This window comes from Chamaea fasciata, unplaced genomic scaffold (assembly GCF_029207755.1).
Source record: "Chamaea fasciata isolate MVZ Bird 193981 ecotype frontalis unplaced genomic scaffold, bChaFas1.0.hap1 SCAF_2, whole genome shotgun sequence".
NCBI classification, from domain to species: domain Eukaryota; kingdom Metazoa; phylum Chordata; class Aves; order Passeriformes; family Sylviidae; genus Chamaea; species Chamaea fasciata.
In genome coordinates, this window is record NW_027094087.1 from 2,304,016 (window position 1) to 2,331,447 (window position 27,432).

Below are 27,432 nucleotides of genomic sequence, written 5' to 3' on the forward strand. Positions count from 1 at the left end.
GTCTAGTTAAATATTTTTATTTCTGTGTTATATTAGGCTTGGTCTATGACAGAAGTGTGCTGGTGGCAGTTCAACCAGGTTTTTCTAGCTAAGAGTTGTTCACTGTAGTGCTCAGGCCCCTCCACAGTGAACACTCTTCAGAGTATTTGGATGGCAGGGTCTGAGTCAGGTTGCAGAAATGCACACTCTGCTCTGGCCCTTGCAGTTAAGGGCCCTTGTTCTCACAATTTTAACGTGTATGAAGTAACCAAGTGCTTTGAGCAGGCTTTTACAGTTGTGATTAAAGCAAAAACACTGCTTCTTAATAATCTCTCCCCTAAAGAATCCCCTCAGAGTGCCCTCATATCTGTTCCAGCTCCCTGAACTCATTAAGTCATATGGATACTGTTCTTAAAATCTGAGATCTTGTCTCTTTCCCAGGATGGAGGGGTCCAAACACCACGACCTTATGAAATTCTCTTTAAGAGTAAATTTTTTTTTTTCAGACAAGAGGAAAGCTTCAGGATTTAAATGCAAGTGAGTTTTATGAAATTCTGCTCAAAAGAGCTCGGAATGGGTCAGTCCTGTATCATGATGCCACTATCCACATGTGAATTAAATCCTGTCAGTGCCTCAGGTGCCTCAAAACAGACAGAATACAGAGGTTTTGCTGTGTTCCTGCTCAGGCACGGGCTAGCTGGGTAAAGCCTGTGTCAGGAAGGAGTATTAACTTCAGCAAAATTGGGTGATTGAGTGGGTGAGAAATTACAGCTCGAGACAAGCTGTTTGGTGGCCTGCCAGACAGGGGCTGTAGCTCAGGCAGGGACACAGGAGCAGTGACTGAACTGTCCAGTGTCTCTCTTGCTGCCTTAAAATGAGTGCCAGCACCAGTGGAGCTGTTACATGATGATCTGTGATATGGTGAGCAGTGAGCGGAGCTGAGCATGTGCCCTGATTCGATAATGGAAGCTTCTTTCCTAAGAATGCCCTTCAGTGCAAGTGTAGATCCAGGAAAAGAGGGGTAAAAAGGGCAAAGGAGAACACAGTAGCAGGAATCAGAGAGGATCAGGACCCTAGCTGGTTCAAAGTCGTATTTTCTTCTGGCTGGATGGGATCTTGAACTGTTTTTGATGAATTCTCAGCACCTGCATCAGAACCAAAGAGCAGCAGTGGTTCAGGTTCTTGTTGCTGGTGCAGAATATATTGGCCAGACACGAGCTGCCTTGCCAGATCTGCAGGGGAACCTCTCTGCTGTGTGCCCCAGCCCTGCTTCTGCACCAGCACGTGCCAGGTCACACGAGGCCTCTTGAGTATGGAGGACTTTGGCTTATGCCAGCAGTCCTGGTGGGATTGTATTTCTGTATTTCTCATTCATCTCCTCCTCTCATGGCAGGAATCTGTGCTGTATCTCCACCAGCTGTGTCCTGTCTGTGCCCTGCTAAAACACCTCAATGGTTTTACTTTTAGCAACACCCAAATGCCTCCTGCAGCCTCTGCTGTCCCTGAAGGACAAGCCCCCTGTCCTGACACGCACAGAAATGCTGTGAGCCAGGAACTGTGGGGCATTGGGTGAGCCAGGTGAACTCAGTGCACATTCTGACCTCACAAGATCTACATTTTAAGGAAGGTTAGTCTGCAGTCCAAAGCAGGACTGAACAAGTTTGAACTATCTCACTTTGCTGCTGAGGCTCAGTGGGTGCCCTGGACCTTTTCTGTGTGTTTAGATCTAATTTAAAATGTGTTATTAAAGCTTCATTGCCTAGCACTTTTCTTTCTTGGAATCCAAGGAGACTTCCAGGTTCTTGGGCTGGTTTGGTTGGGTTTTATTTTGTTTTATTCTTGGCACAGCTGATGCAGTGTGTGGGAAATGGGAAAGTGAATCTCTGCTGTTACCCGTTTTAACTGAGGGCTCCTGGGTGTTTGCACCTTAAGAAATAGGAGAGAATGTTGAATTGAATGATTAATTAAGAGTAAACACACTTTTATACATTCTTGATCATCTTATACTTTATTCATATCATCATCCATTATACCAAGACTTTTTAAATCTAAATTCCTTTGGCTGGGTTTAAAAAAGAACAACAGGAAAATTTCTCAGTTCTCAAAGTCTGTTTATTGCCTAAAACGCTCTATTTTACAATTAATATTTGCACAAGGGTTGTTCGCTTTGTTGTACTTTCTAAAAATAATTCAAGTTGCAGGATCTATATTTTGAGAAATATTTGCGTTGCTTTTATTTTTGAATAATTTTATATTAGCAGACATACACATGCTGTCATCGTGGCCAGCAGGACTATGTGGCTTATGCACTGCTCATATTAACAGAATTTTTGGAACAGGTACATACTTTACATGGTTCTGACTTGGCCAAGTTTTGTTTTGGAGTGATATTTAAAACAGGGGCAAAAAGAAAAAAAAAAAAAAAGTGGAGCAGGCACCTGCTTGAGGACTCCTGTTTGTATTATTACACTTTTATGATCTGTTATTTGCATGACTCGTGTGGAAAGAGGGAGCCAGTTGTGACACGAGATGACAAAGTGCCACTGAATTCAGAAGCATGTGACAACATAAACAAGCAGAGGACTGATCTGTTGTTTTTCAGTTGTGCTACAGCTGACAAGCAATCCCAGAGCTTTCCCTAGGGAAGCCTGTCCTTTTTGTGAGATGCAATTGATTTAATCCTTGAGTGCACCTCCATCTTCTGACAGACACCGTAGGTCACGTACGTTTCCAGTGCGCACATCCGGCTTTTCTGGGCGTCGTTTGTTCCTGGAAAAAGGGTGGTGGCAAAGGACATCATACACTGCCCTGAGACTCATCTCCTCCTGGTAAATGTGGTATGGTTTAGCACCGGAGGCTGGAAAATCCCAGAGCTTTACTGCGTTTCCATCTCAATTCTTACAGTCATCCCTCTCTTTCCTTAAAATTAATGCTTTGCACAAGAAGCTTTACTGTAACTCTAAAAACAGCTCTCTTCTTATAGGCAGGAGTCTCAAACACCTGAATGCACACACAGATACGCAGGCACACATCAAATTCTGAAAATAAAGAAATCTGGATGGTTTTCAGGCAGTCTCACGATCCCAAATTGCTCTTTCTAAATGCACTGCTTTAAATAGGCAGCTTTCCTCTTCTGCATGGTTTCTCACTGAAGCAACGTTTGGTTGTACCAATCACGTGGCAGAATTCTTTCAAGCTGCTGTTAATATGAAAGTTTTATTAGTAGGTCACTCCTTTTGCTTTCCGAGCTCAGTTATGAAAGACGTGTAAATATAATTTTTTTTTCCTGCAACGCCTCTTATTGGTCTTCTGCAAAATTCAAGGGTAGCAGAAGAAAACTTGGTGTGCGACTCAAGCTAATGAGAGGTGAATCCATCCTAATACCCCGAGGAGATCACATGGATGTAACAGGAAAAGGCACAAAAAGGTTTCATTTCCATTTAAAGGAAAAAAAAAAAACAAATCAAAGAGCAAATAAACTATCACAACAAATATGTTTTACAATATCCTGTAAAACAGCCTTAAATGTTCCTGAAGTTCAGGTCCTTTCATTTCATCAGGTCTTTTGCATTTTGCATGGTGCTGTAGCTGAAAAGCATTCCTTTGTTAGTGTAACCTCAGTGCTGAAGTAAACCGTGCCACAAAGCCCTCGGTTTCCCTGTAGCTCAGGCAACAAACCCAGAACACACTAGCACTGATTTACCATGGTTCTAATCAGCATTTCGCACATGGAAAACTCACCATGTGTTTCAGAACCCTTTGACACTCATCTCTTTCTAATACAAGTGCCTGTTTCTCCCTCTGCTGGTTTCAGAATAAACGCCTTGTCAAAAAAAGAATTAGATTTTGACAGCTTTTTTCCTATGGTTAATTGAGGTGATAGATACACTTGACATTTATCTCGGCGCAGAAAAGAAGATTAAGACATATTTTTCTCCGTGCATTCTCTGTATTAGAGGAGGTCACTTTCCAGGGTCTTTTTAATATGCCTGTGCAATTAATAGTGGTGATAATTCCACTCCATATCACAACCTCTTTAAAGTTCTCTTTCAAACTGACAGATAAAACTCTCTCTTCTGTACGCAGGACTTGAATTAGACTAATCTTTTTCAAGTTTGCCCTGCAGGCCTTCCCCCCCCTCACAGTCCTGAAAATTAATACTGTCTGAAAAACACAAAGGATATCGTGCTAACTCACTTAGTTCAAAGAAAATGAAAACGAGTCATATTTCAGTTGCCTTTAATTATTCCCACCGAATTTTTGAGGGCGTCCCCCTAAATTGTTACTTTTGCCGTAATGCGATTTGAGCGTTCCACTTGTTAAGTGTCCAAGCGTATTGTGCAGGGCTCTCTGCTCCTTGTCATGCAGAGCAGCTCTCAAGATTTCCACAGAAGTCACCGGATGAATGCAAAAGTTGGGATGCCCTGGCTTATGTAATGTGGTTATATAATAATAATAATAATAATTTCCAGAGTGGAATTAATTAATGCTTTTCAGAAGCCCCGACGATTAATTCGTACGGCTAAACCCTCTTAGCGGAGTTATTAAAGGATCAAAGCCCACATATCACCCTTTCATATCCACAAAAAGAGTGCAAGTGTTCAAAGTCTGCAGTTCACACATGCAGAGCTTTGGATTAAAGGCTGCTTCTCATGTAACATTATTATTATTATTATTTAAAAGGCTGGCATAGAGCAGAAATAGTCTGTAAGATGATAAAATAATTATTTTCAAGTGTTTTCCCAGATCTGCTGACTTTTTTTTTTAATCTGTATTAATTACTTGGATTTGACCTGAGTAATTTTTTAACATCCCTTTTCCTGTTTGAAACATGATGTTCTGTGTGCTAATAAGTTCAGGGAACGTGTTAGGTGGGCTCTTTCTTCCAAACACGTTGCCTTTGGATGGTGCTTGAAGCTACTAAAGTTCTGCATATTAGGTTACAGAGTGTGTAAATATAGAAATATTAAAAAAGGAATGTGTAGACTTTGGGAGAGCTTTATAAATGCCAAGTGCTCCTGCTGCCTTCCCCACGAAACTCTTGCTAACACTTGGGAGTGTTGGTGGTAGGTACCAATGTTTGCATGAGAAGCGTTTGAAGGGTGAAACATCCAGCTTGGATATGTTTCACTCTGGTTTTTAGGCTAAATTTTTGGAAAATATCTTCATTCCTCTTCTACTAATTGTTGACTTGTACCAGAAATCTGACAAAGTATTGAGGTGTGTTTATTGGTCCCTACTGAGAAAAACAGTTATGTTGAAGGTCCTTCTGATGTGGAAAGTGTTTCAGTGTTTATCAAAGGATTTTTGTTTGGCACTTTTGGTGGAGACCTGTTTAGCTCCCAGTTCTGATCCTGCCAGCGATGCCGCTGATTGGGAATACCCAAAATGTATCCAAAATGCAACAGTCCGCACTTGGAAACTGGAGTTTTTAGATTCTTATTGCTGCTCTGCATTGTAGATCTGTGCAAAATAATTTTGGGTAAGCACTTCTTAGCTAACCCTTCATCTCCAGATTCTCATTTCTCAAAAAAAAAGTGTGCCTGGATGGATTTTAGTTTAATCCAGAAATTCGTTTGGACTTTTCCATAGATATTTCTTGAAAGAAAGGGTATCAAAACCTGAAGTTAGGGAAAGTATTTGCTTTCCCATTGTCAGTCCTTTTTAATCTGTGTTTCCAGCAGATGCTCATCCATTTCATGCTCATGAAGAAATCATCAGGACTTTGACACAGAGTTGCTTGCTGCTGTTTCCATGGAAACAAAAAAGTTCGGATTAAAAGTTAATATAGAAGCATTACGTGTGTGTATAATAAGTATATCCACATGTGCGGTGTGAGAAAATGTTTCTTCCGTGGGACTCTGCGGAGTGTAAAGGGCAAAACTGGCACAGCTCTTTTGGCCTTTATCATTTGACTGATAAATGAGGGCCTGTCAGCAAAAAAACCCAGATCTCTCCATTCAGGAATCTGTTTGCTACCTGCCTGTTGTAAGCTGAAATTAGGAGTTCAATTATAAAACTAAGGATTTGCTTACATTTGGTAGACAGGTCAATGCAAAATGCATTTTTTTTAACCCACAGAAAAATGTGTTTGTGATAGTTACCGCTCTTGTGTATTAGTTATGTTGTGGATCTGAGCTTCTGTAGGGCTGAAAGGATCTGGGATTTTCTTTCTTACCCTGCATGGGTAGTTTTTCTGGGCGCTGGGTTTTTGTTTGTTTTGTTCTGTATGTTTTGAAGCAAGACATTTTTTTGCGCATGGTTGGAAATTTTTTTTTTTAATGTAGGGGTGGTTGGTGTTCTGGTTTAGTTCTGCATGGGCTTTTCTTTCTGGGTTGGTTTGGGTTTTTTTTTCCCATTTGTTTGCTTTGTTTAGGTTTATTTCATTGGTTGTTAGCTGTTAATTTGTGTCCTTACCATTTTTCCAAACTGAACTTCTTGGGAACAACACAATCTCCTGTGTCACCCTTAGAACAAGAGCTAAGGAAAAGACCCTTGAATTACTTTTGGATAAAGCTCAAAGGAACTTTGATTCATATGTGAAAAAAAACACATATTTTAGAATAGATACATTTTGACTCCATTTAATCAATATGATTAAGTAGGGTGCCAGTTCACTTCGACATTTGATTAAATACCTACAGGAAAAGTTCTGAAATACCTTGGTGTCACAAAACTGGTCAATGCAGGTGGTTTTATCTCCCAGAAATGTGGGGTTTTTTTGTTTCCATGCCTTATTTTAATAGATAGTTGTCTTCCAGACCTGCCATTTATTTTTGCCCTAGTGATCTCCAAATTTTAAAAGTTAGATTTTGAATGCAGGTGCCAAATCACTATTAAGTTACATCAGCCTGTGGGTAGTTGATGCACAGGGGCCCTGTGTGTATTTTTACTGCAGTTCTCAATTCTCAAGAGTGAGAAAATGAAAAAAAAAAAAAAAAAGCTTTTCAGTGGCGTTTTTTGAGGATGCTACCTACTCTGGAACCAGAACATGTTCAACTCCTTTTTACCTCATTAGTAGATCTTTTCTTCAGTTTTTGTCTCCAGCTGGCAGGCAGAAAGATACACTCCTAATTTCCTGTTTCTCCACTCTCTAAGGAATGCTGAAATGGATGGTCCTTGCACTTGTTTTCACTGTGGGATTGGTTTATTGAATCAGAGCAAGGAAGGCACTTGGCACTTAGTGATTTAGCATCAGCTTTCAAGTTTTTTGATGATGGTTCATGTCCTGCCTCTGAGAAATTCGGTTGCTTCTTCTGATGGATTTGAAGGCTAAAAAGGGATATATGACTCATTTTAAAAAGGGAAGACAAGTTTCAATTATCTCTGGAGAGGTCAATATCTGTCTCTTAAAACTCTGGAGAGGCTGAAATTCTGAACATTTCTCATCGAGTGCCAGCTTCTTTGGTCACAACTGCAAGGAAACAAGTTTTAACTGGAGGCCGTGGCAGAGGAAAGAGTTCCAAACCATAATGAAAAGATACCTGTGTCCTTTCTCTTCACTTTAAATGATTAAATGTGTCAGGGGAGGCTTGGGTTGGGTATCAGGAAAAGGTGGAGGGGCATTGACCAGGCTGCCCAGGGAATGGGCACAGCACCAGCCTGACAGAGTTCAAAAAGTGTTTGGGCAATGCCCTTATGCACCGCCTGGTGTGATTTTTGGGTTTTCCCACCCAGAGTCAGGAGTTGGACTCAATTCTTGTAGGTCTCTTCCAACTCAGGATATTCTCTGATTCTACCTGCCCTTATGCCTTAATAAACTGCAATCATGGTGCTCCGGTGCAGTTGATTTTGTGAGTGTTTAAGCAGCACGTACAAAATCTGTTGGCTTCTGTTTCTCAAGGAAAACATGCTAATGCTGTCTGATTTTCCAACTAAAAAAAATGAATTGGGTTTGTAAGAGGAGGATTGTCATGGGGCACCTGGAAACCACGACTCTAAACTCTTCTTTTGAGTTACTCTGCCCAGGTAGTTTCAGTGCTTTATTCACCAATTTACATCCACAGCTGAGGTAACGTTGCTCGGCAGAGATGTGATAGCTTAAAGCATTTTTAAACCCTAAAATAGGAGGAACTGTGCAAGAAGAAAGTCTTGCACCTTCTCTGTGACGTTTTGAAGGCATGAATCAAGTCCTAGCAGCACCTGCAGGGGGTATCTTTAATTTAATAAACAGTAAAGCAGATGACAATAAAAGTAATTTTATTTCAACTCCTTTTGGGATTAAATACCCCTGAAATTTAAGGGATCATATATCAGGATTTGGAAAAGCCTAACAGATGTGGGGAGGTGCTGTTATCATTTATTTTCTGGTTTATGTTCAAAATCTGGTTGTTCCTCTTTTTGGCCAAATGGGCAATCCCATCATGTCCCCAAGCACTCAGTCACCTCTGCAGCCTGGCAGGGAGGAAACAGCTGCCTTGGTTCTACTTCATCAGAGGGATTTAAGACTTGGGAGGGAAGAGGAAAGTAAAATTTTCTGTCCCACAGAAAAAAAGGTGAGATTAATTTGTGTTTTGTCCTTTTTTGTTATGCTGGCAAAGTTCTGTGGTTCAGGGTGCCCAGTCCGAAGAACTTTTCAGGGCAGATAAAAGTGACCCTGTGGCTCCCTGGCCCCTGTGTCACCCCTAGGCATGGAGTAGAAGCTCTTCTTAATTATATGTGAAACTACAATGTCCAAATGATGGCATGGGACCGAGTTCTACTTAGTTGAAATAGGAATCAAATAATGTAGATTTTTTTTTCCCTAGGTGATGCTTTTCTGGAACAGGGCATCAGAGAAAGGAGGGAGGAAAAAGAAAGTAAAATGAAATGGAAAAAAACCAAAAAGAAATCGAGGAAGAAGATTCCCCAAGTGCCTCTCCCCCCAGTCCTACCAGAAATCTGGTCAGTGTGTGTTTGTTTGAGATGAAAAATCCTGTTTTGGCAAATATTGGCCAAAGCCTCCCTGCTGTGTTAGTCTGACTTCATGCAAAAACAGATGTCCAGATCTCAAGCTAGCAGATGTTCCTCTGTCCATTAAAATTCCTGCTGTAGGAATTGTAACAAGGAAAGAACACGTAGGGTGAGGTTTTAACCATCCAGTGCTGGTTAATGTGGTAAGATGTAGATGAACACAACATGTTCCAGCTTTGACGCACTCACAGACGCTCCCAAGATCCTGGTCTGTTCATTTTCTACCATGTAGTTTAATGCTGAGAGGGGAAAAAAAGACAGACCCCTTCATTTTCTACCTAATTCAAGAAATAACTTTTTTAAAGAACTGTCATCTTTGCAAACAAGTGCTTTTGATCTTGTTTCAATTGTTGTTTGCTTTTCAAAATGGGTTGAAACTGAAAGCTTAAGCATCAGAAAAACATTGTTTCAGATGAAGCAAAATATTTAATTCTGGGTAAACTTGTTGCTGTTCAGGTCATTTCATCACTAGAAAAATAAATTATTTACATCTGTCTACTTGGGACTGTTTCAGGACATCTTAAAATTTAAATTATCTTCACACAAAGAAGTTTAGATCCCTTAAATGTAAGATGCCGAAATTGTAGTCCCTACCTCCTTAAGGACTTTTTTGGTATTCTACCCAAGAATCTGTCCATCATAGTTAAAATTGTCACAATTTTGGATGCCCTATTCACACCATCAAATTCTGCTTGAAAAGTTTGATGCTAGAGGTTATGTTTCCAAAATCAACTACTTAAATTCCTCCCAGCCATCTTGAGGAAATTTGTCAATGTGTTCTGAGATGAAATCCCAAGATGATTTTGCCAATAGGGGCAATGCTGACAATTCTCACTTCTAGGCTCAAACAGTCTTTTCAGCCAAAAATCGAGTTTATTCAGCTCCTTGCTTGTTAGTGCTTTCGCATCTCAGCTTTTGTCCTTTGGCTGATTTCAGTCTGCTTCCTTCATTTGTCAGAGCTGTATATAATTTTTAGAGAGCCTCGAGTGTCCCAGGCTGACAATAGGAATGATATCATCTTGTTGTAGTAGAGCAACATCAAAAGGTTTTTAAAATACTCTGCAGTCATCGCTTATCTTACAAGGAGATCATTATCATTGCTCCTGTTCTACACATGCTTAAGTGGATGCAGCAATTTGGTTAAAAGATTGAGGCGTATTTATGTCTTATTTTAAAGTAGGTTTGATCTGGAGCTCGGCGTACGAGCCTTTTATTTAGCTCCAGGCTTTTGACGAACTTATGGATGGTGGTTTAATCTACGTGTTGCCTGACAGGGTGTCTGTCCGTCCTAAGGCCGTGTCCGTCCTCAAACATGTGCCCCCAGATTTGTCCCAGGCTGCTCAGGAAGGCTGCTGCCCTGTGTGGCAGGATGGCGTGCTCAGTGATTGTCCTCAGCCTCACGGGATTAACCCTGGGAGGACCCTCCCTAAAAGCAGCTCTGTGCCATACTGCACCCCCAGGGACACGAGACACAGGACGGTGAATAATGCCTCGAGTCAACCGTTTCATGATCTACTTACAACCCAGTAGCCCTAATTTATTCCTGTGTTTGGAAAAGCATCAGCACCCAGCAGTGCCCTCGTCATTCAGGGGCGCTGGCTGATAAATTTTGCACTTGGCACCGCAGGTACCGTTTTTCTTGTTGATAAAGGCACCGTGGCATTTAATGTAATGGAAGTCGTAAAACCATTATTGAAAAGCTCTGTAATTTGATCAGAGAGAGAATCACCTCTGAATGCTCACTGGTGAGCCCGGGCTCGCACCACACGATTATTTTAGGGCACTTAGTTTTCTAAATGACAATTTATTTCCTTCATTTACAGACGGGTTTTCCTTGTGTTTTATTGGAAGGCTCGTGTACTGTATCATGGGATTATTGGTCTCAGACTGTGCTGCATCTCTCAGCAAAGACAAGTGCTGCAGTCACTGCTACAGAATTAATGCTATTGATCAGTAATGGCTGAACATAGCTGGATTTTCGTAGGGCAGAAAGGCAGTGCTGGGGCCCAGTTTGATTTCCTCATGTAATTTAGGTGATGAAACTTCACCTAGGAATTCCCGCATTGATGCTCTTAATTTGCAGCTAAACAGGATCGTATGTTTCAGGGGTTTCCACAACTGTCTTGCTGGTGGCTGTGTGGTCAGGTTTAGCCGTTAACATGAGCTCATGATTTGTAGAATAACTTGTTCTGCACAGCTTTAATTTTTCTTATTACTGAAAGTGGATACAGATTACTGCCAGACAGAATTATATGGACTTCCTCAGCCTTTTCTTCTCCAGTTTTGCGATGATTTCTGGTTCATCTTTGCAGCATAGGCTTCCCCCCAAATATTTATTCCTGTAGGAGCTTCAGGGATGTTTCTGAAAACAAAGAGCGTCCAGGGTCTCAAGGGACAGCCTGCGTGTGCTCCAAATTATTGGTCCTGTGAGGAGAGGGAGGAATTTCCTTTTTTTCAGCTGCTCCTGACCAGAAGGATTAATTTTTTTGGTGGTCTCAATACTGCCTAGAGCTTTCCTGCTCTTCTGTGACTTGGAGAGCATCTGAAGTCTCTGTGTTTTCTTGTATGTGCTGTGCAGTGCCCTGGCAGAAATGAACAGCCTGAAATCTCATGGCCAGACTGTGTGATAATGGAAGCAATAAACCAAATAATTCTCCCAGCTAGAGGAGAATATTGTTTGAGAGGTTTGAGCAAGTGTCAGCTAGAGACGGAGGCAGCAAATAAAGAGCTGCCAGTCTCGTGCTGGAACAGACTCAGAAAGTTGTATTGTGACTTAAAAACGGATTTTTTGCTGCTTTTACCTTGATTTTCTATTGTTTGATGATGTCTTCTACCATGAATCATTCATTCTCCCTAGCCTGTGTACCTATAAGCTTTGTAAATATTTCACAGTTATGCTTTGTGCATGCTGCCTTCATACCCTGGGAGTGTGGGCATTTCACTGGCCCTTCAGAAAAAATCTGGGTTCAAACATTGTTCTGAGGGTAAAATGATTCTAAGGGTTTTTTTTAAAGCCCTGAGGATTTTGGGAAGATTATATTATTTAGTTAGTTGCTTGCATTGTTTATGAGTGATGTTAACTCCTATTTAGAAAGCAGGAATTGATCTAAATCCTGTCCATGTCAGGATATATGGAAAATACAGTAACAATGGTTTGAAACCAGGCATTTCATAGTGGTACACACTGGAAGGATGAGATACAGCAGGCAGAAATTGAAATAAACCTGCTTGTGTTGCATATAAGGAATAGTTTTTTCTCCCATTGGCACACTGAGGCAGTGGAGCAGTTTCTCAGAGAATTCTCCAGCCCTAGAGGCTTTCAGGACCCAGTGGTTGGACTTAAAGACCTCGTGAGGTCCCTTCCAGCCCCAGGTATCTCACAATCCCAACCGAGACACCACAATGACAGATTCTGCCCCACACACCCAACTGTGTAACAAGCTATGATGGGAATTCATTGTTACAAAATTAATAAGTTGCTGCTTTATGGTAGTTTCCTACCTCAGATTTACAATTTTATTGCTTTTACTTGTGGTAATTAAATAAGAGTCTGCTATGGATGAATTACTGTGAGATGCCCTGTGTCAATTGAATTCCAACTTTTCAAAGATATGCTTCCCTAGGAAAAATACTCAGGTGGTTTCCTTAGAATGGAGGTGGTGGAGAAATTAAAAATATATCTTTCTCTACCAAACTGAAATGCCCAGAGGAACCTTCAGGTAATGATAAACCACTTTTTCTCTTATTCTCACAAATTTACGTGGGTTGGAATGGTATTCTAGACCTCCCAAAAAACTATCTGAGATGGAAAAGATGTCATCTTCAGACAAAATTTCACTCTTTTTATTTATACTCTTCATAGAGATTCCCCGAAGGGAAAGAAGTTTTGACTCCATCACTTCCCTGGGCAGTCTGTGCCAGGCCTTGACCACCCTTTTCATGAAATGGCTTTTTTCCCCCTAATATGCAATCTAAACCTCCCCTGTCACAACGTGAGGACATTTCCTTTCATCCTGTTGTTTGTTACCTGGGAGAAGATACCGACCTCCTTGCAGGGAGCAACCCAGCTCCCTCAGTCCCTCATCAGCCTGCTGATCTTTCTCTCCCTCCCCTGCTCCCACTCTCTGGAAAGCAGAATGAATAATTTTCAATTCTTTACTCAGCACTTGTAGAGTAAAGAGAGTTTCCAGTGATAGTGTAAGTGTTGAAGGGCTCCTGGGAGTGACTATTTACACTGATGTCTCACTCTGTAATAAAAGTGAACTGAGAACTTCTGGAAAGACTTTCTGAGACCTCAATCTGACTTTTAATGATTATTGGATTTGTATTTGGAATACCTTGGATATCTTGCACTCGTCCGAAAAGTCAAAGTTTATCTTTCCTTCTTGAAAAAGATGTCAAAGAAAACCACCGATTTCACTATTTCTGGACTTTCTTCCCTCTTGAAATCAACGTGTGAAATCCACCCAGAAGTTTGCTGATCTACTCAGTGACAGGACATGCCTTTTCAGGGTGTTCTTTGGACTTAATAGATCCTATCATTCAAAACCTCTTCTACAAGAACACTTCAGTATTTTGTGCTGAATTGATATCGTACAGGTTTATCCTCATTTCATGCAGAGGATCTTCTTGGGTTGTTTATCTGACCTTTTATGAATTTTCTCTCCTCCAGATAGACCTGGCACCACAGTCACAGGTAACAATGTTGAAACTCAAAGCTTAGTTCTCTTACCAGAAAGCAAAACAACCCTGGCAAAATATTTTCATTTTCATGAGGCCTGGGAGGCGATTGAATTGAGTGATGGCCTCCCTGTGATGTTTTCCTTCTTAGAAATGAATCCATGTTTACTTATACTTCCTCTTAATTGGATGGCTGAATTTAACTTCTGGCGTGCATTAGGTTATGTAATTAAGGGTTGATTAAAGCTGTGGTTTCAGTTTAGAACTCAGCCTGAAGAAACCCAGTATTTTAATAAAACTCATGGCATTGCTCTATTTGTTTCCATTTTTTTTTTTTTTTTATTTTCCAAAGACTGCCTTAAATTATTTCACTTTAGTGTTTTGGTAAGGCTGCATCGAATTAAAAATCCTGGGTGTAACTTTGCTAATGTTTGGGACTGGAAAGTTAGAGACTTCCTGTTCAAGCATATTATATTCCTGACCTCTGGTTTTGCAGTTGGAGAAACAGATGAGCAAATGGGTCATATGGAAAATGGATCAAGTGTCTAGGAAGGGTCATTAATGATTGTGCAAACAGAGTTAAAAAAAAAAAAAAAAAGAAAAAAGCCATAAAGGGAGCAGAATGTTTTATTGCAAAGATTGAGGAAGGAATGTGTGCTGCAAAAGCTTTTCAAACATGGAGGTAGGTCAGGTTCTGGCAGAAGTTCTTCAGCAGAAACTTTAACAGATCATATTAGAAATTTTCATTGAAGACCAACAGCCCATAAAAGCAGAAAATTCCATTCTCTGTGGGCTTATGCTGTTCCCTGCTTAAGGTAAGAGCTGAGCTGGGGAAGAGGCTGTAAAAGAACAGTAACACTGGAGAAAAGAATAGAGGAGGTTTGCTTGGAAATTCTGAAAGTGAATTCTGAAAGCTGAAGACTCAAATAGCAACAACCAAAAAATGAAAACCTGAGAGAGTTGGATGCTTTTTAGATCTTGTACTGAAACTACTCAAAGTTTGAAGAGAGCAGGCCAGAACAGAGAAAAAACAAGGAACAATAGAAAAATATTGTGAGTACCCATTTTCTCAGCGGATTGCTGAGGGACTGGGCTGGACATTTTTTTGCTGCAGGCTGTTTTATGTCCCTGAGCCAGAACAGCGATCTGCATGCATGCAGCGCTCCTAAAAACCAAAGCATCTTTAATTTCCTTAGAAGCAACTTCCACAACCAATGGAACACAAAATGACATGAAGATGTGTGCACACAACAATCTGGTGTATCTAAAAGAGCCACTTCTGAAAAAACCCTGAATAACCAAACAATTTTTTAAAAAAATTGCTCTTTTCCTCAAGTTTTGGTGTTCAAAGGTGATGTTTTGGGCTTCTGCTTAAAGGTGAAATCCTGTTTCCATGTCTTTGGCTTCTGCTGAACAGGGAGCACATGCAGATTACATGTACTCAGGGTTTTCCAGTTATCGCTGATGGATCTGAAGTTGATTGAACTGTACCCTCACAGTAATCAGGGCGGTGACTGTAATGGGAATCCTCTGTCAAAATACAGAGCCTGACAAAAGGGCTGCTGCAGCAGTAGCCCAGTAAACACTCTGTTTAAAGCCATTCCTGAGCAGCACTTGCCTGTGACGAGAAACTAGGTGACTTCTAGCCAGGTTCACCTGGAAGATCCCTTCCAAATGAAATTTCTCATTTTAGCTATCTGCATACTGGAACTCAGCTGGGTGTTTTCTGGTTTTAAATTTTTTAATTATTATTTATTTTATTAATTAATCAATTAATTGATATTTTTATTTAATGGAAAGGGGCATCTACTTTCAGCTAATTGCCTGATTCGTATGTCACACGTGCTCAAAAGTTTACTTACTACGTATAAGTCAGCACTTGATTTCAAGGCTGTGTAATGAAAGTTTTCAATATTTTTTTTTCCTCACCCACAAAAACAGTTCTTATATAACAGAAAATGTTATTCTGTCAACTTTCAATACGTGAAAATGCTGAGGTGTGCCCTCACAAGGCAGTTATTTCATGTGCCTGCATGCCAGAAGATCTTGAAATGTTTTCCTGCTCTGAGAAACTCTACCCAGTTATATTTTAACATTCTTTAGAATGGAAGTGATTTAAATTTTATAGATGTATTTTCATTGACAAAGTACTTAAAAAAAAAGTTTCTTTGACACCTAAACAATGTGTTTTTGTGATGCTCTTCAAATTTGGGCAGCATGATGTATTTCTTCCTGAGTGCCTGTATCTTCTTGAAGGGTTAAGTTACAGGAAATATTTATCAGAAGTACCTTTTTGCCAAATGTTTAATTTGCAGTTAAAGGCAGAACAAAAAATTACAAAGCAATTACACTGCTTTAGAAATAGAGGAATTCTGTAGTGTGAATCTGCACTTTTGGTATGAGGAACCTCCCTCTTGTGCTGCTGTGGAGCCAGGCAACTCCTTTAGATCATTAGAAAATGAAACTATTTAGTGTTCTAGGCTCAAGCATTTTCCTGTCAGTTTCTTAAAACTCTTGGGAAATATTCCTTCTCAGAAGAAAATGTATTCTTAAGCTGAAATATTTTTCAACAACTCCCAAACTAAAGTGTCGCACATGACCATTGTGGAAATCTGTAACTCTTTCTCATGGAGCTGATGGATTAAGGGTTTGACTGGAAATGAAAAAATCACTAATTATTTCATCTCAAACTGTATCAGACTCTCTGTCTTTCCATTGGCAAATCTTGCTGGAAAAAAAATTGAGTATGGTTTTAGAGTTACCACTTCTGCCACAGTTCTAATCTTGGGGTGCTGGCACTTCTAGTAACTTCAGATCAAGTTTATTACTGATATTTTATTACTAATATTACTTCAGTTGCAGTTGAAGAAGGATTAAAAAAGTATTGACTAAACCTGGCAAAATTAAGGATATGTTTATTGAAAATCAAAGACATGCGGTCGTTTTATTTCAGGGATTTTTTTTACTTAAATATTTTGACACTATAGGTGTAATTTTTTTCTCCACAGATTTAGTTTTTTATTCCAATGTTACTACAAACAGACTTAGGGAGGGCTAAGAACTGCTTTTCTGTGAGAACCAAGACTAACGAAGAACATTACTAATTTCTGAAACATGTGGGGTTGGTTTTTTTTTTTTTTTTTTTGGTAGTGGAACAGTGATTTTCATGCTTTCTAATCTGGAAATAAAACATTTGTTTTCATGCTCTTCCCGTATACACGTATATCTCTCAACAAAGGATTAAGAAATATAAAGAAATAAAGGTATTTTTATTCTTTCAGTGAAAAATTTCTTCAGAATAGTCACGCTCCTGACTATCCTAACCGCTTCATTTGTATGAAGAGCTCATGTTTTTAAAATGGAAAACTGTTTGTTTTTTTTTTTTTTCCAGAAGATGTCCAACCAGCTCTTCTAGCAGACGCAAATCCAATATTTTGAGAAAACAAATATTCTTCTGGAAGGTAAACTGAAACAGCGAGCTGTTGAAGTAATTTGAGGTATGTGGGTACTTTTTTGCCCCTAGTGTTTAAAAACCAAACCGCGCTTTTACCTGCAGTTTTCCTGGATATAGCAAAGTTTCCACATAGCTTTAATTTCCTTGTACTACTATGGAAATTATCCTCCTGTCGCTTAATTTATGGCAATGTTTATGGTGCAGGCACTTGCATATCCCACAGAAAATCAATATAATCATGCCATGAGACTGCATCATAATAGATGTCATAGATTACTACCATTTAATATCACAACATTTTTCTTTAGCGGTGTCAGGTTTTTTTTTTTCCTCTGTGGTATAGAAAGGGAAAGATAAGAAAGGAAAGAATTGCTAGAGTTATGGATTTAAGTCAACTTTGGGAAAGAAGTGAGGTATTTTGATCTGTAAAAGATCGGTGAATTTCAATCACTAGAATTTACCTGACAGGCTGTTGAAATTAATGACTCCATGCAAACATTTCAGGCTGTTAAAATTAATGCTTACATTAAAGAGTGTGAAGCTGATGCCTTTTTTTTTACAACAGAGGTGTTATTTAAAAAGACAAGGAGTCAAATCCAGCTCCTTTGATTTCTGAAAGAAATCTGCTTACATCTGAATTTGACATTGCACTTGAATCTGTGGGTAGACTAAAAGTGTTTTTTTTTTTTTCTTTTACTGACATAAATGGAATTTGTTGGTTGCGTTTCCAATTCCTGCTTCTTCAGATGCAATTTCTGATAGAATTATTTTAGATATAACCGATATAAACCGCGCGCAGTTTCTACAACTGCTTTTTACGTCCAGCCGCTGTATGGACAGAGACAAAAAGACAACAAAACATAAAATAGTCTGCATCCAAAGAGCTGTTCTTTGCTGGAGCACTGGAACACAACCTTCTTTTCCCAGTGCCATCTAGAGGAGGCACTTTTAAATTTTTTCCCAGCCTTTAGAAGGGCAGGAAACACCCAGGAGAAGCTGGAGTGATGCTCTCCCCACCTTCTGTCAGGCTCTCCTCCCTGCTGCCAGCCCAGGGATTTGAGCCACCTCCCCGATGTTTTGATGTTTTGGTGGTTTCGTGATTGCCACCAATTTCGTGCAGCCATAACATGAATTTGTCATAACTCCGAGCCCGTGAAAAACTAATTGAAATAAATCGGCCGTGACCGCTTAGGGCCAATTGTGGCGCTCGGAAAAAAAAAAAAAAAAGGGGGTAATGGAACATCATAATTAGGGGCTGTTTCACAGCGCTCACCTGAAATTTTTGCCCAGATCGGGGCCTGCTGGGCTGCTTAAGTAAGTATTTGCACGCTAACTAGGGATATTTGATCCACCTCAGTGTCAAGAGCTTCCATAAGTTTAAAAATTAAAGAAGCGGGGAGTCTCCGCTGGGCTGCGGTCGGCGGTTTGATTCGGGTTTTATTATCAGCAGTGCCTCTATAATAAGCAGGAACTGTCCTCTCGGATTAGCTCTGCCTCAGCAGCTGCCCACTCTGCATCTCCCTCCTCCCCTGCCTCTTGCTGGAAATGGAAGAGGCCATCTGCAGGTTTTAGCTTGCTTTTCAGGCTTGGATTCTGGGGTGGAAAAAAGGCGATGTACGTGCTTGTCTTCCCGCAAAATGATCTTGCTTTCAGACCTGGAAAAAACCCTTCCCTGCCCTCCTGCCCTTTATTTTTTACTCTGCTTGTCCTGTGTGGTTTTAAATGGGTGGATTGCAGAATGGCAAATGTGGAACTAGATAGACAAAGATGAAATTTAGCCTAATGACTGGGCTTTTCTCAGCTGAGAACCAGTGGGATTTATCTCCTCTGTAAATAGCAGCATGTATTGTAATGACAAAGCTTTTCTAGATACAAACACAATCATTAAACAGCTGCACATCCTTGTTTATTTTGCAGGAATTAAACTTGATGTGCTCTTTCATCTCCCTTACACTTTAGTGGCTTATGACTACGTTGATGAACATGAACTGCATAAAATATTTAAATACAATAATGAAAAGGCATTGCCTTTGTTTTGGTGCTTTCTACAAGGCTAATGGATTAATTACCACAATGATTAATCTTTGCTGGAGTCTGGAGCTTATTATTAATTGTTATTATTGGTCTCTTGTTACGAGTGTTGTGAGCTTGTTACTTTGCTCAGAGAGTCCACAAAAATTCTGGAAGAGCTCAGATAGGGACTGACAAAACCTCCTGCTTCAACAGAAGGGAGATTTTAAAGTTCCTTGAGGTCACCATCCCATGGCATGAGAGGACACTTAAGTCACTGAAGCAATGAACTCTTTCCAAACTGATTAAAACAATAAATCTGACAGGGAAAATCGAATTTGGAAACAAATTTGTCCATGAGAAAATTCTGGTTTGAAGCGCCGTCTGGGCATTCAACGCGTTTGGTGGTTTTCAATGAAACGTAACTTGCATTAGGAATTCTCGTGGCAAACAAGAACAGTGACAGACAGAACTACTTGCTTTAGCTCAGGTGAGAGATCATAAGGATTGATTTTAATTTTTACTTTTTCACATGTGTGCAGTCCAAGTAAAAACTGTCTCCTTTAGATCCTGAGGCTGGTGCTGAATGCAAAGTTGCAAACTTCCAATGTATGTATTTTTTTATCCTTAAAGTCAATGTTTATAAAAAGAAAGATGGAATATAAAGATGGTGACATGTTTTTTTTGGTTGGAAATAAGTAATATTTGCCTTTTATTCAGTACAAAATAATACAAGTTAAAGACTCTAGCCCATTTATTATGTGAACTGTTGGCTCTTTTTAAGGGAAAAACCCCCCAAACTCTTAATAATAAATTTAGGACAACTGCAAGGTCACGTTAGTTTCAGTAAACCACATTTTATTCTTGGGCAGCAAAACGGACAGTCCCAAAAGAAAATCTATAATCAGTAGAGTTAATTCAACAAAGTAAGCGTTGAGTAATAATTTGGAGGTCACAAAAGGACTCAAACCCTCGACTTATATAATTTACCTTTTAACATCCAAATATTTTAAGCCCTAATAATCTCTCTACTGTTTAAAAATCAGGCCTTGGTGTATGGCTCGCCAAAATATTTAAGAAATGTGAGAACAGAAGGAAGAAATTGAGGTCTTTTTTATAATGTTACAGAATATTCTAAACATCTTTTCTATAGATGGAGTTTTTCCTGCTGTTCTTACTCAGAAAAGTAACATCTGGATTGGAGATGCCAAAACAGGAAAACAACTTGGATTTGAGGAAGGAGTAAAAGGTGTATTAAATGCTTTTAAAAAAGCCACAAAGCAAAGTAAATTGCTCTGGAAGTTGATCTATTGCTCATGTATATTATGGCTGTTTAAAGAATGAAAAGTCAGGAGCCCCTTAATACGCTGTGAAAGCTTTGGACTTGGCTTGATGCAATTATTGGTGTTCTGAAATGTATTTGCTTTCAGGATACCCCGTGCCGCAGGCTGGAGAACCATCAGTCATTTATTACCACACTAATGCTCCGCTGTGACTTTGCTCCTATGGCTTCTGGACCCACATGGAATGATCTGGAGGCTGATGTAAATCCTGCTCCATTCATTCTGATCTTGTTCTTGTAGCCCCTTTTTTATTTTTTTTTAATTATTTTTTTTTAAATCAAAAATACATGCCATGGAAAATTGCTGCTGTAGTCTCTGAACTAATAGCAGATGCTTTGTTTAATTTCCAAATTAGGCAGTATTTCTATTTTTTTTTCTTATATTGCATGTGCTAATGGTGTTTAAGGGTGGGGGTTTATTTGGAAAAGCAAGGCGGGCAAGGCAAATAATGTAGAGTGCCATGCCTGCCTTGCTGAACTCTCCCTGGTTTACTGCATTATTAAATATTGCATAAATTATTCAATGTCCTTTATATCAAACAAATATTTTTTTGCAAGCGGGATTGTGTGAACAAACGGGTGTTAAGCAAAACCCCCAGACAGAAATGAAATGGCGCTTCCTTTTCATTCCTTGTGAAGAACCAATGCTCTCCTCCTCCTTTTTTATTTATTTTTTTATTTTTTTTATTTAAATATCACTCGGAGGAAAGGAAAAATAGTGACAATTATGTGAACTGCTCACTTTTGGTGTGATATTAAAATATTCCCTTTCTGAGGCAGCCAGAATGTGGCACAGAACGTGACATTCAGCGTAAAGGGAAAGGCAACTGCAGCACATGGTCTGGGCTGCCCTCAGTGGCAGCTGAGTTTCTCTCGCGCTGCTGCTTTTGGTGTTTTGGAAGCCACTTTAGGAGAGAAGGCTGATGGAATGGCAGCAAAATCTGCTGCAGAGGAGAGAGGGCTTGCTGGGAGAGGCAGAAAACACCACACCAAGCGCGGCCGTGGCCATGGATTCAACCGCAAGCATCTGAAAGCCAAAGGATGCTTTTTTGCTTTTTTAATTTTCCTTTTTAATCTCCTTATGAGGGGTTCCTCAGGCACCTTCCTCACGTGAAAAGTCCTGTTGTAAGCAGGAAGATGACAAGCTTGGGGTGTTATTTGTTTATTAGCAACAGCACCAGCTTGTTCAGGCCCCCCAAAAGAGGCTGTTGGGGAGGCATATGGAGTTGGGGGTGGAGGGGAGGAAAAAGCCACGGTATGGAAAAACAAAAAAAAATTGCTTTTAATGCAGAGGCGAGGTGGCTGGGAGGGGGAAGGGTTTTCTGGTTTGTTTTGCTCTTTTTAAACAAAGGGGAAGGTTCCCTGTGCAAGCACTTGTTCTGAACGTTGCGTGGTCAGATTAGCCATGCTGCTCTGAGCAGTTTAAGGAGGTCTGGGAACTCAGAGTTACCTTCCTCTGCCTCCCCAGCCACAGCCACAGCCAGGAGCTGAACTAAATAGCAGAGAAATGTGGACCCAGGCAGGAGTAAAGGCCCCTAATTGTAGAATGAGGAGTTGGGAATGCATTGCTGAGGTTTGTGCATCTTTCCTTTTGGAATGACTGGAAACGTGTCGGAAGGGGGAACTGGGCTGGAGAGGTCAGGGAGTAGAGAAGCTCCAGGCTTCATTCCTGGATTTTGTTCTTCAGCTTCTCACAAATAAAGGGGTCAGTGGAGGGGATTCCCATGCCTGATCTGTGGAGAGCTGGGAAGGAAGCAAGGGTTTATTGAGTGGCTCGTCCTGTCACTTACTTTTTCTTCACAAAGATTTTTTTTTGTTTGTTTTTTTTTTTACAAAGGGCAAACCTCTGACTTGTGGAAAGCAGATCACAGATTCACTGCCCGCTACAGAGACAATCTGATTTTTATTTTGGTTTATTTTTTTGAGGGAGTGGGTGGGTGGGATTTGCCTTAAGCACATCCCCGTTTCCTTGTGCTTGTATGTATCTGGTTTTTCCTTGGAGATGCCTGGATTGAGTTTGTTTTTAGTCTGGGAGAACACGTGCGGTGGGTTCTGTCACTTGGCCTCAGCCTGCCCTGCACTGCACGCGATGTTATGGAAACCTTGGAGGGCAGCATCTCTTTTAGTGGTGCCCAAAGGTGCAAATGAAGTGGCACTGACACATCAGAGGCTGCTCCTGCATCCACAGTTTTTCCAATTGCACCTTGGAAAAATAAATACTCGAGGGCCACGCGCTATTTGATTTCTGAGCAAGGGGCTCGCTGGAGTTGCTGTTATCAACAGAGTCAGACTGTACAAAGGGAAGTGTTTATAATTATTTACTCTGCTGCAGCAACATCCACGGGGTGTGAGCAGGAAGGGGCACCCTCTCTTCTTCGAGTCGTGTAAACAGAGGAAATCATACTTCTGGCTACTGGGGAAGTTTATAGCCTTAAATCCTTTTTTTTTTTCTTTAAACCCTTTTAAAAAAAATCCTATATCTAAGCAATAATCAGCCTTTTCTCCAGCAGAGGATTTTTCTTTTCCTGAAAACCTAAATACATGCTTTGCATCAGCCAGTTAAGTTTGAAAATATTGGGTTCCTCTTTGTGGGATATGAGATAGTGTGGGACGATATGAACGGGTGCAAAATTAAGGGATCAGGGGCAGGATTTTAAAACATCATGAAAAGATGCTGCTTAGGAACTTAACGATGTTTCATTTTCATGGACATTTTTCAAGACGTAAAAAATTAAATAATTTGTGTTAGATTGCTAGCAGGACAATGCTGGACATCCACTGTGTGAAATGTACTCAGAGAATTATTTTATTTGTGTGTTTCACTGCTCTCAAATCTCTCTTGCTCTGGTCCTAAAATTCCCTCTGTTCCTGGTGATCTCCAGTAGAACTTTATTTGATATTTAAGAGGAAGAGAATCATATTAAAAGCTACCTAGAGGAGCAGCATTTTTTGTTTTATTTTAAATTCCGAAATCTACTTTTTCTGGCCAATTGACTCTGCAAGTTGTAATTAATTTTTTTTTGAGCTATAAAAATTCTTTAAGTTTTCTTCTTTTATGAATTAACTACCACAATTACTTCGTAATTTTCCTCATAGATGACACTTATTTCAAAGAATACACTGGTTTAGATCTATATTTTAAAATATATTTTACATAATTAGGATATGTTATAAAAATTCTGGTATCGAGTATTTATTTTTATTGAGAAATGTTGCAGTAATGGTTTTTTTTTTAAATTTTAAATCTCACTGGTACACTTTTCATATTGAAGTCTTACTACAGGTTTGCGTTCTAAATACACGATGTTGAACTTCCATAATAGCAACTAATATTTCCCTTTTTTTGCAATTTTTTTTCTTTTATTTGTATCTTAAATTTGTGCATTTGCTAGATTTAGTTATTTGAGAGTGTCAAGGTTCAGTGCCCGATTGTTTTCCCTGTGTTTTAAAAGGAATATGTCCTAAATGAGATCCTATCTCATGTGGGGGGTTTTGTGTTATACAAAAAGAAGGAAAAGAGGACTCTTAAAATTATAAACTACTGATACAGAATCTGGTTCTCCAAATATTCTTTGGTTTGGATAGTGGCATGAAAATTGGAAAATACATTAGAAATAAATTTGTCTTTATCATATAGCATTTTATTTTAAGACTTTTTACTCTTCCTTGTTGCCGTTTATTATTTAATGTATAGCCTCTCTTTTATCATTTTCTGGCACGCTTTCCTTTATACAAATTCAATGTATGTTAGATTTGTCCCGAAGACCAAGGGGGAATAAGAAATTATCTTCAGGAATTTGTTATAATTACATTATATCCACATGAGCACCAAAAGAATTTAGCATGATTAATGCTATTATAAGGCATGGAAGGGTCAGGAACAATAGTTTGCTCCTGTTCTAAAAAGAATTAAGCACTTGCACGAGAAGAAATCTAAGAATTCAAACTAATTTCTTTTAATATATAAATAGTTGAGAAAATAGAAATAGTAACTGTTTTATTAACTGCTTGTGAGAAACTTAATAGAAAATACTGACAAGTGTGATTTAGTTTGGTTGTGGGTGTCAGCTGATAAGTGGAATAAACTTGCAGAGAATTAAAGGAAGCATTTTCTTCTCTGTTTCTAGTGTTAATTAAAGTGGCTCAACATTTACTACACTTTATTAGATCAGAATTTATCTATCAGCCCACGATAAAATAGTGCTGCTTGTGTTTCGAATAATACCTTTTTTTAGTAATCTCCTGGATTTTTCCTGGCTCTGGGAGGGTGGAATGGCTACCCGTTTTTAAAGCCTTTGTATGCAAATAGAGGGATGATTAACACTAAAATAAAATCCCAAACAGCAGCAATCTCACAAAAATTATGTGTAACGCTGCCAAGCTGGGATGAAAGCCTCAACGGGATTTAGGACAACGTGAACAAAGTTGCAGTTTTTCTTGCGAAATTCTGGTTCTAACCCTAATTTTTACCCCTCTAAGAGAGGTTGCCAAGGTCAAAGCTACATTAAGCCCTAGTCTGAGTATTCTCTTGATGTGTTAGTCCTGATTAGGAGCAGCACATCAGGATAATTTGTTTTAGTAGGGTGTGGAGCTTGTCCCCCGGTGCCTTTCTTCTGCAGCTTTGTGTGCAAATGTTGAAGGAAAAGAAATGTTATTCTGTGGTGCCGTGGAGGGAAATACCTTGTATTGCTTTGGTTGCCCCAAATCCATGGGCTCTGTAATTATCATTAAAATTTTGTTCGTTTGTGGGTTTTATATTTTTAATAGGCAAAATGTTTAAATAGGTATTTATTTTTCACAGTTAACTCACTGAAGTAGGTTCGTTCTCTCTTTCCCTGGTTTGGGGAGGCAGGTAGGGGAGTGAATTTCATTATATTTAACTATTCACTTTAGTGTGATTTCATCTAATTGCTGGGGTGATTAGTATACCTGGCTTTTATAGCGCCATAAAATGAAATATTGTGACTGAGACTGTATTTTAAACTCTGGTTTATTCGCTTCACTAACAATTAGAAGCTGAGTTCTTTGTAGCTCATTTAGCTTTACTGCTAGCTAAGGAACTGAGGGGAATTTGCTCTGTAGTAGCTGTGAAACATAGCTAGGATTATTTCCTTGAGTGATGGGAAATGTCTTTACAAGTCATTTTTAGTTAATGGCAGCCAAACCACTGTGAAAATCATGAACTCGACTTAATCATTCTGATTAAGCATAACCTTGTTTATCTGTTTTATGCTGATGTTTCTTTTTCACTTTGTACGATCTTGATGCTGTTTGCTGATGATATTTGCTTCCCCCTATTGTCTAGTAGCTCTTGTATTTACACTTGCAGTTTTCTCCATCACAATATAATGTTTAAAACTCCTTCCTTCTTAAAAAGTTAAGTGTCTGGCATGGACAAAGCAGGGTCTGGAGGGACGAGTGGGATTTGACCTGGGATTCCAGCAGGGCGTGGGGAGAAGAGAAGGGAATCTGGGACACTGTTCTGGAGCTTGGAGAGCCCTTAGTCATGTTTTTAACCTGCTCCCTTGAGATATCCAGCAGGAGAAAAGTAATCTTTTGATACTCCTTGCTTAGCAAATTACCTGCATGTACGAGCATATTTCTGGTCCTGCAGATGGGAGCCAGGCTGAATTTGTTGTGTTTCTTATCAGGTGCTCCAAGAGGCTCTGCAGGGAGATTGCTCTTGGAATGGTGCTGGTTTCCCTACCTCTGAAACCGTTTTTCAGCCCAGTGTGCTGAACTCTGAACGAGTTTGGAAAATACTGCTCCCTATTCCATGCGTTTTGCAGGGTGCATCCCCTTCTGACGACGTCCTTGGCTTTTGTACTTAAGCGAGGAGTTTATTTCTTTGCAAGTTTCGTTACCTGGATGTAACAGTATTTTAGTAGCTGCAGTATGTACATTAAATGAGTTCTTTGTGGGAGTTTGAATAACATTGGTTTAATATAGATGAGAAGGTGATTATTTTCTCTTTTCTGCCTCTAAAATGCTGTCACAAGGGTGGTGGGTGCAAACAGAGGACATGAGCATGTACCTGGTGGTCTTTGCAAGTCAGCTGCGCCTTAGATAAATATGAAAGGCGACAGCTTTGTTACGACCACGAATCATACACCAACTTTGCTGAGCCGTCCCTCGCCCTTAAATTTTTGTTTGTAGCAAAGGAGCTGGAAGTTGGCTGAGGCTGAGGTGAGGGGGTTTGCTGTCTGCTGCCTGCACACCTCCAGTTTGGATGGTGCATTTACCTACTAGGGCTGCTGCGTGCTTGAGGCTCCTGCATATTTAAAGGCTGGGTATTCAGGGATTATCTGTCGTGCTTTTCCTTTCTGTTCTCATCACGCAACCCGAGCAGAGCAGCCCACGCAACCAGAGAGGGCTGGGGCTCTCTTCCCCTTGTAATTTTTTCTTTTTTCTTATTTGAATTTTTTTCTCTTCACCAAATCATCTCGCTTGTCACATGTCCTGCGTTTGGGAGGAGGAAAAGTTACCGGGCTGGGTGTGCAATTTCATAAATCATGTGCCTGTGGATTATTTGCCTGCTAACACGCACAGGGAGTTGGGCTTAAAGGCACAATGTTCCTTTTCGCTCCAGGAAATTTTGCGAAGGCAGGCACATGGAAGTCAGAACAGTGCTGAGAACCACTGCCAGGAGCAGGCAAAGAAAAAAAGAATTAAAACTAGAATTAACATTCAAGCAAAACCACAATCACCAAGTGACTTATGAGGCATCAGTTGTTTATGTTTGACAAAATTGAAAGCTACATTTATTTTCCTAGGAAAGCTGGGAAAAATGACAGTTACACTGAGTGATACGTGGCATCACTTAATTAGCTCTTTGTTGCACATTTGTTGCTCTGCTCCTTAAATTGTGTTTCTAATGAAATTCAAACTCTTATATAATTAATTAAAAATGTGCTGTACCTATTTTGTTTCATAACCATGGTAGCTCCCATCTTCTCCCCCCAGAGAAGCCTTAGAAGGGGAAGAAGAGAATGAGGGATCAGCTAAATGTGTCAGG

At 39.8% G+C, this 27,432-nt stretch overlaps 1 long non-coding RNA gene across 1 annotated transcript in view; it reads left to right on the forward strand.

The window, feature by feature from the left end:
• Positions 1–27,432, forward strand: part of LOC136304049 (uncharacterized) — a 110,367-nt gene that overhangs the window by 45,542 nt on the left and 37,393 nt on the right. Inside the window, exon 2 of the long non-coding RNA XR_010724349.1 lies at positions 17,003–17,108. This is a non-coding gene — a long non-coding RNA (uncharacterized lncRNA). The remainder of the gene's footprint in view (positions 1–17,002; positions 17,109–27,432) is intronic.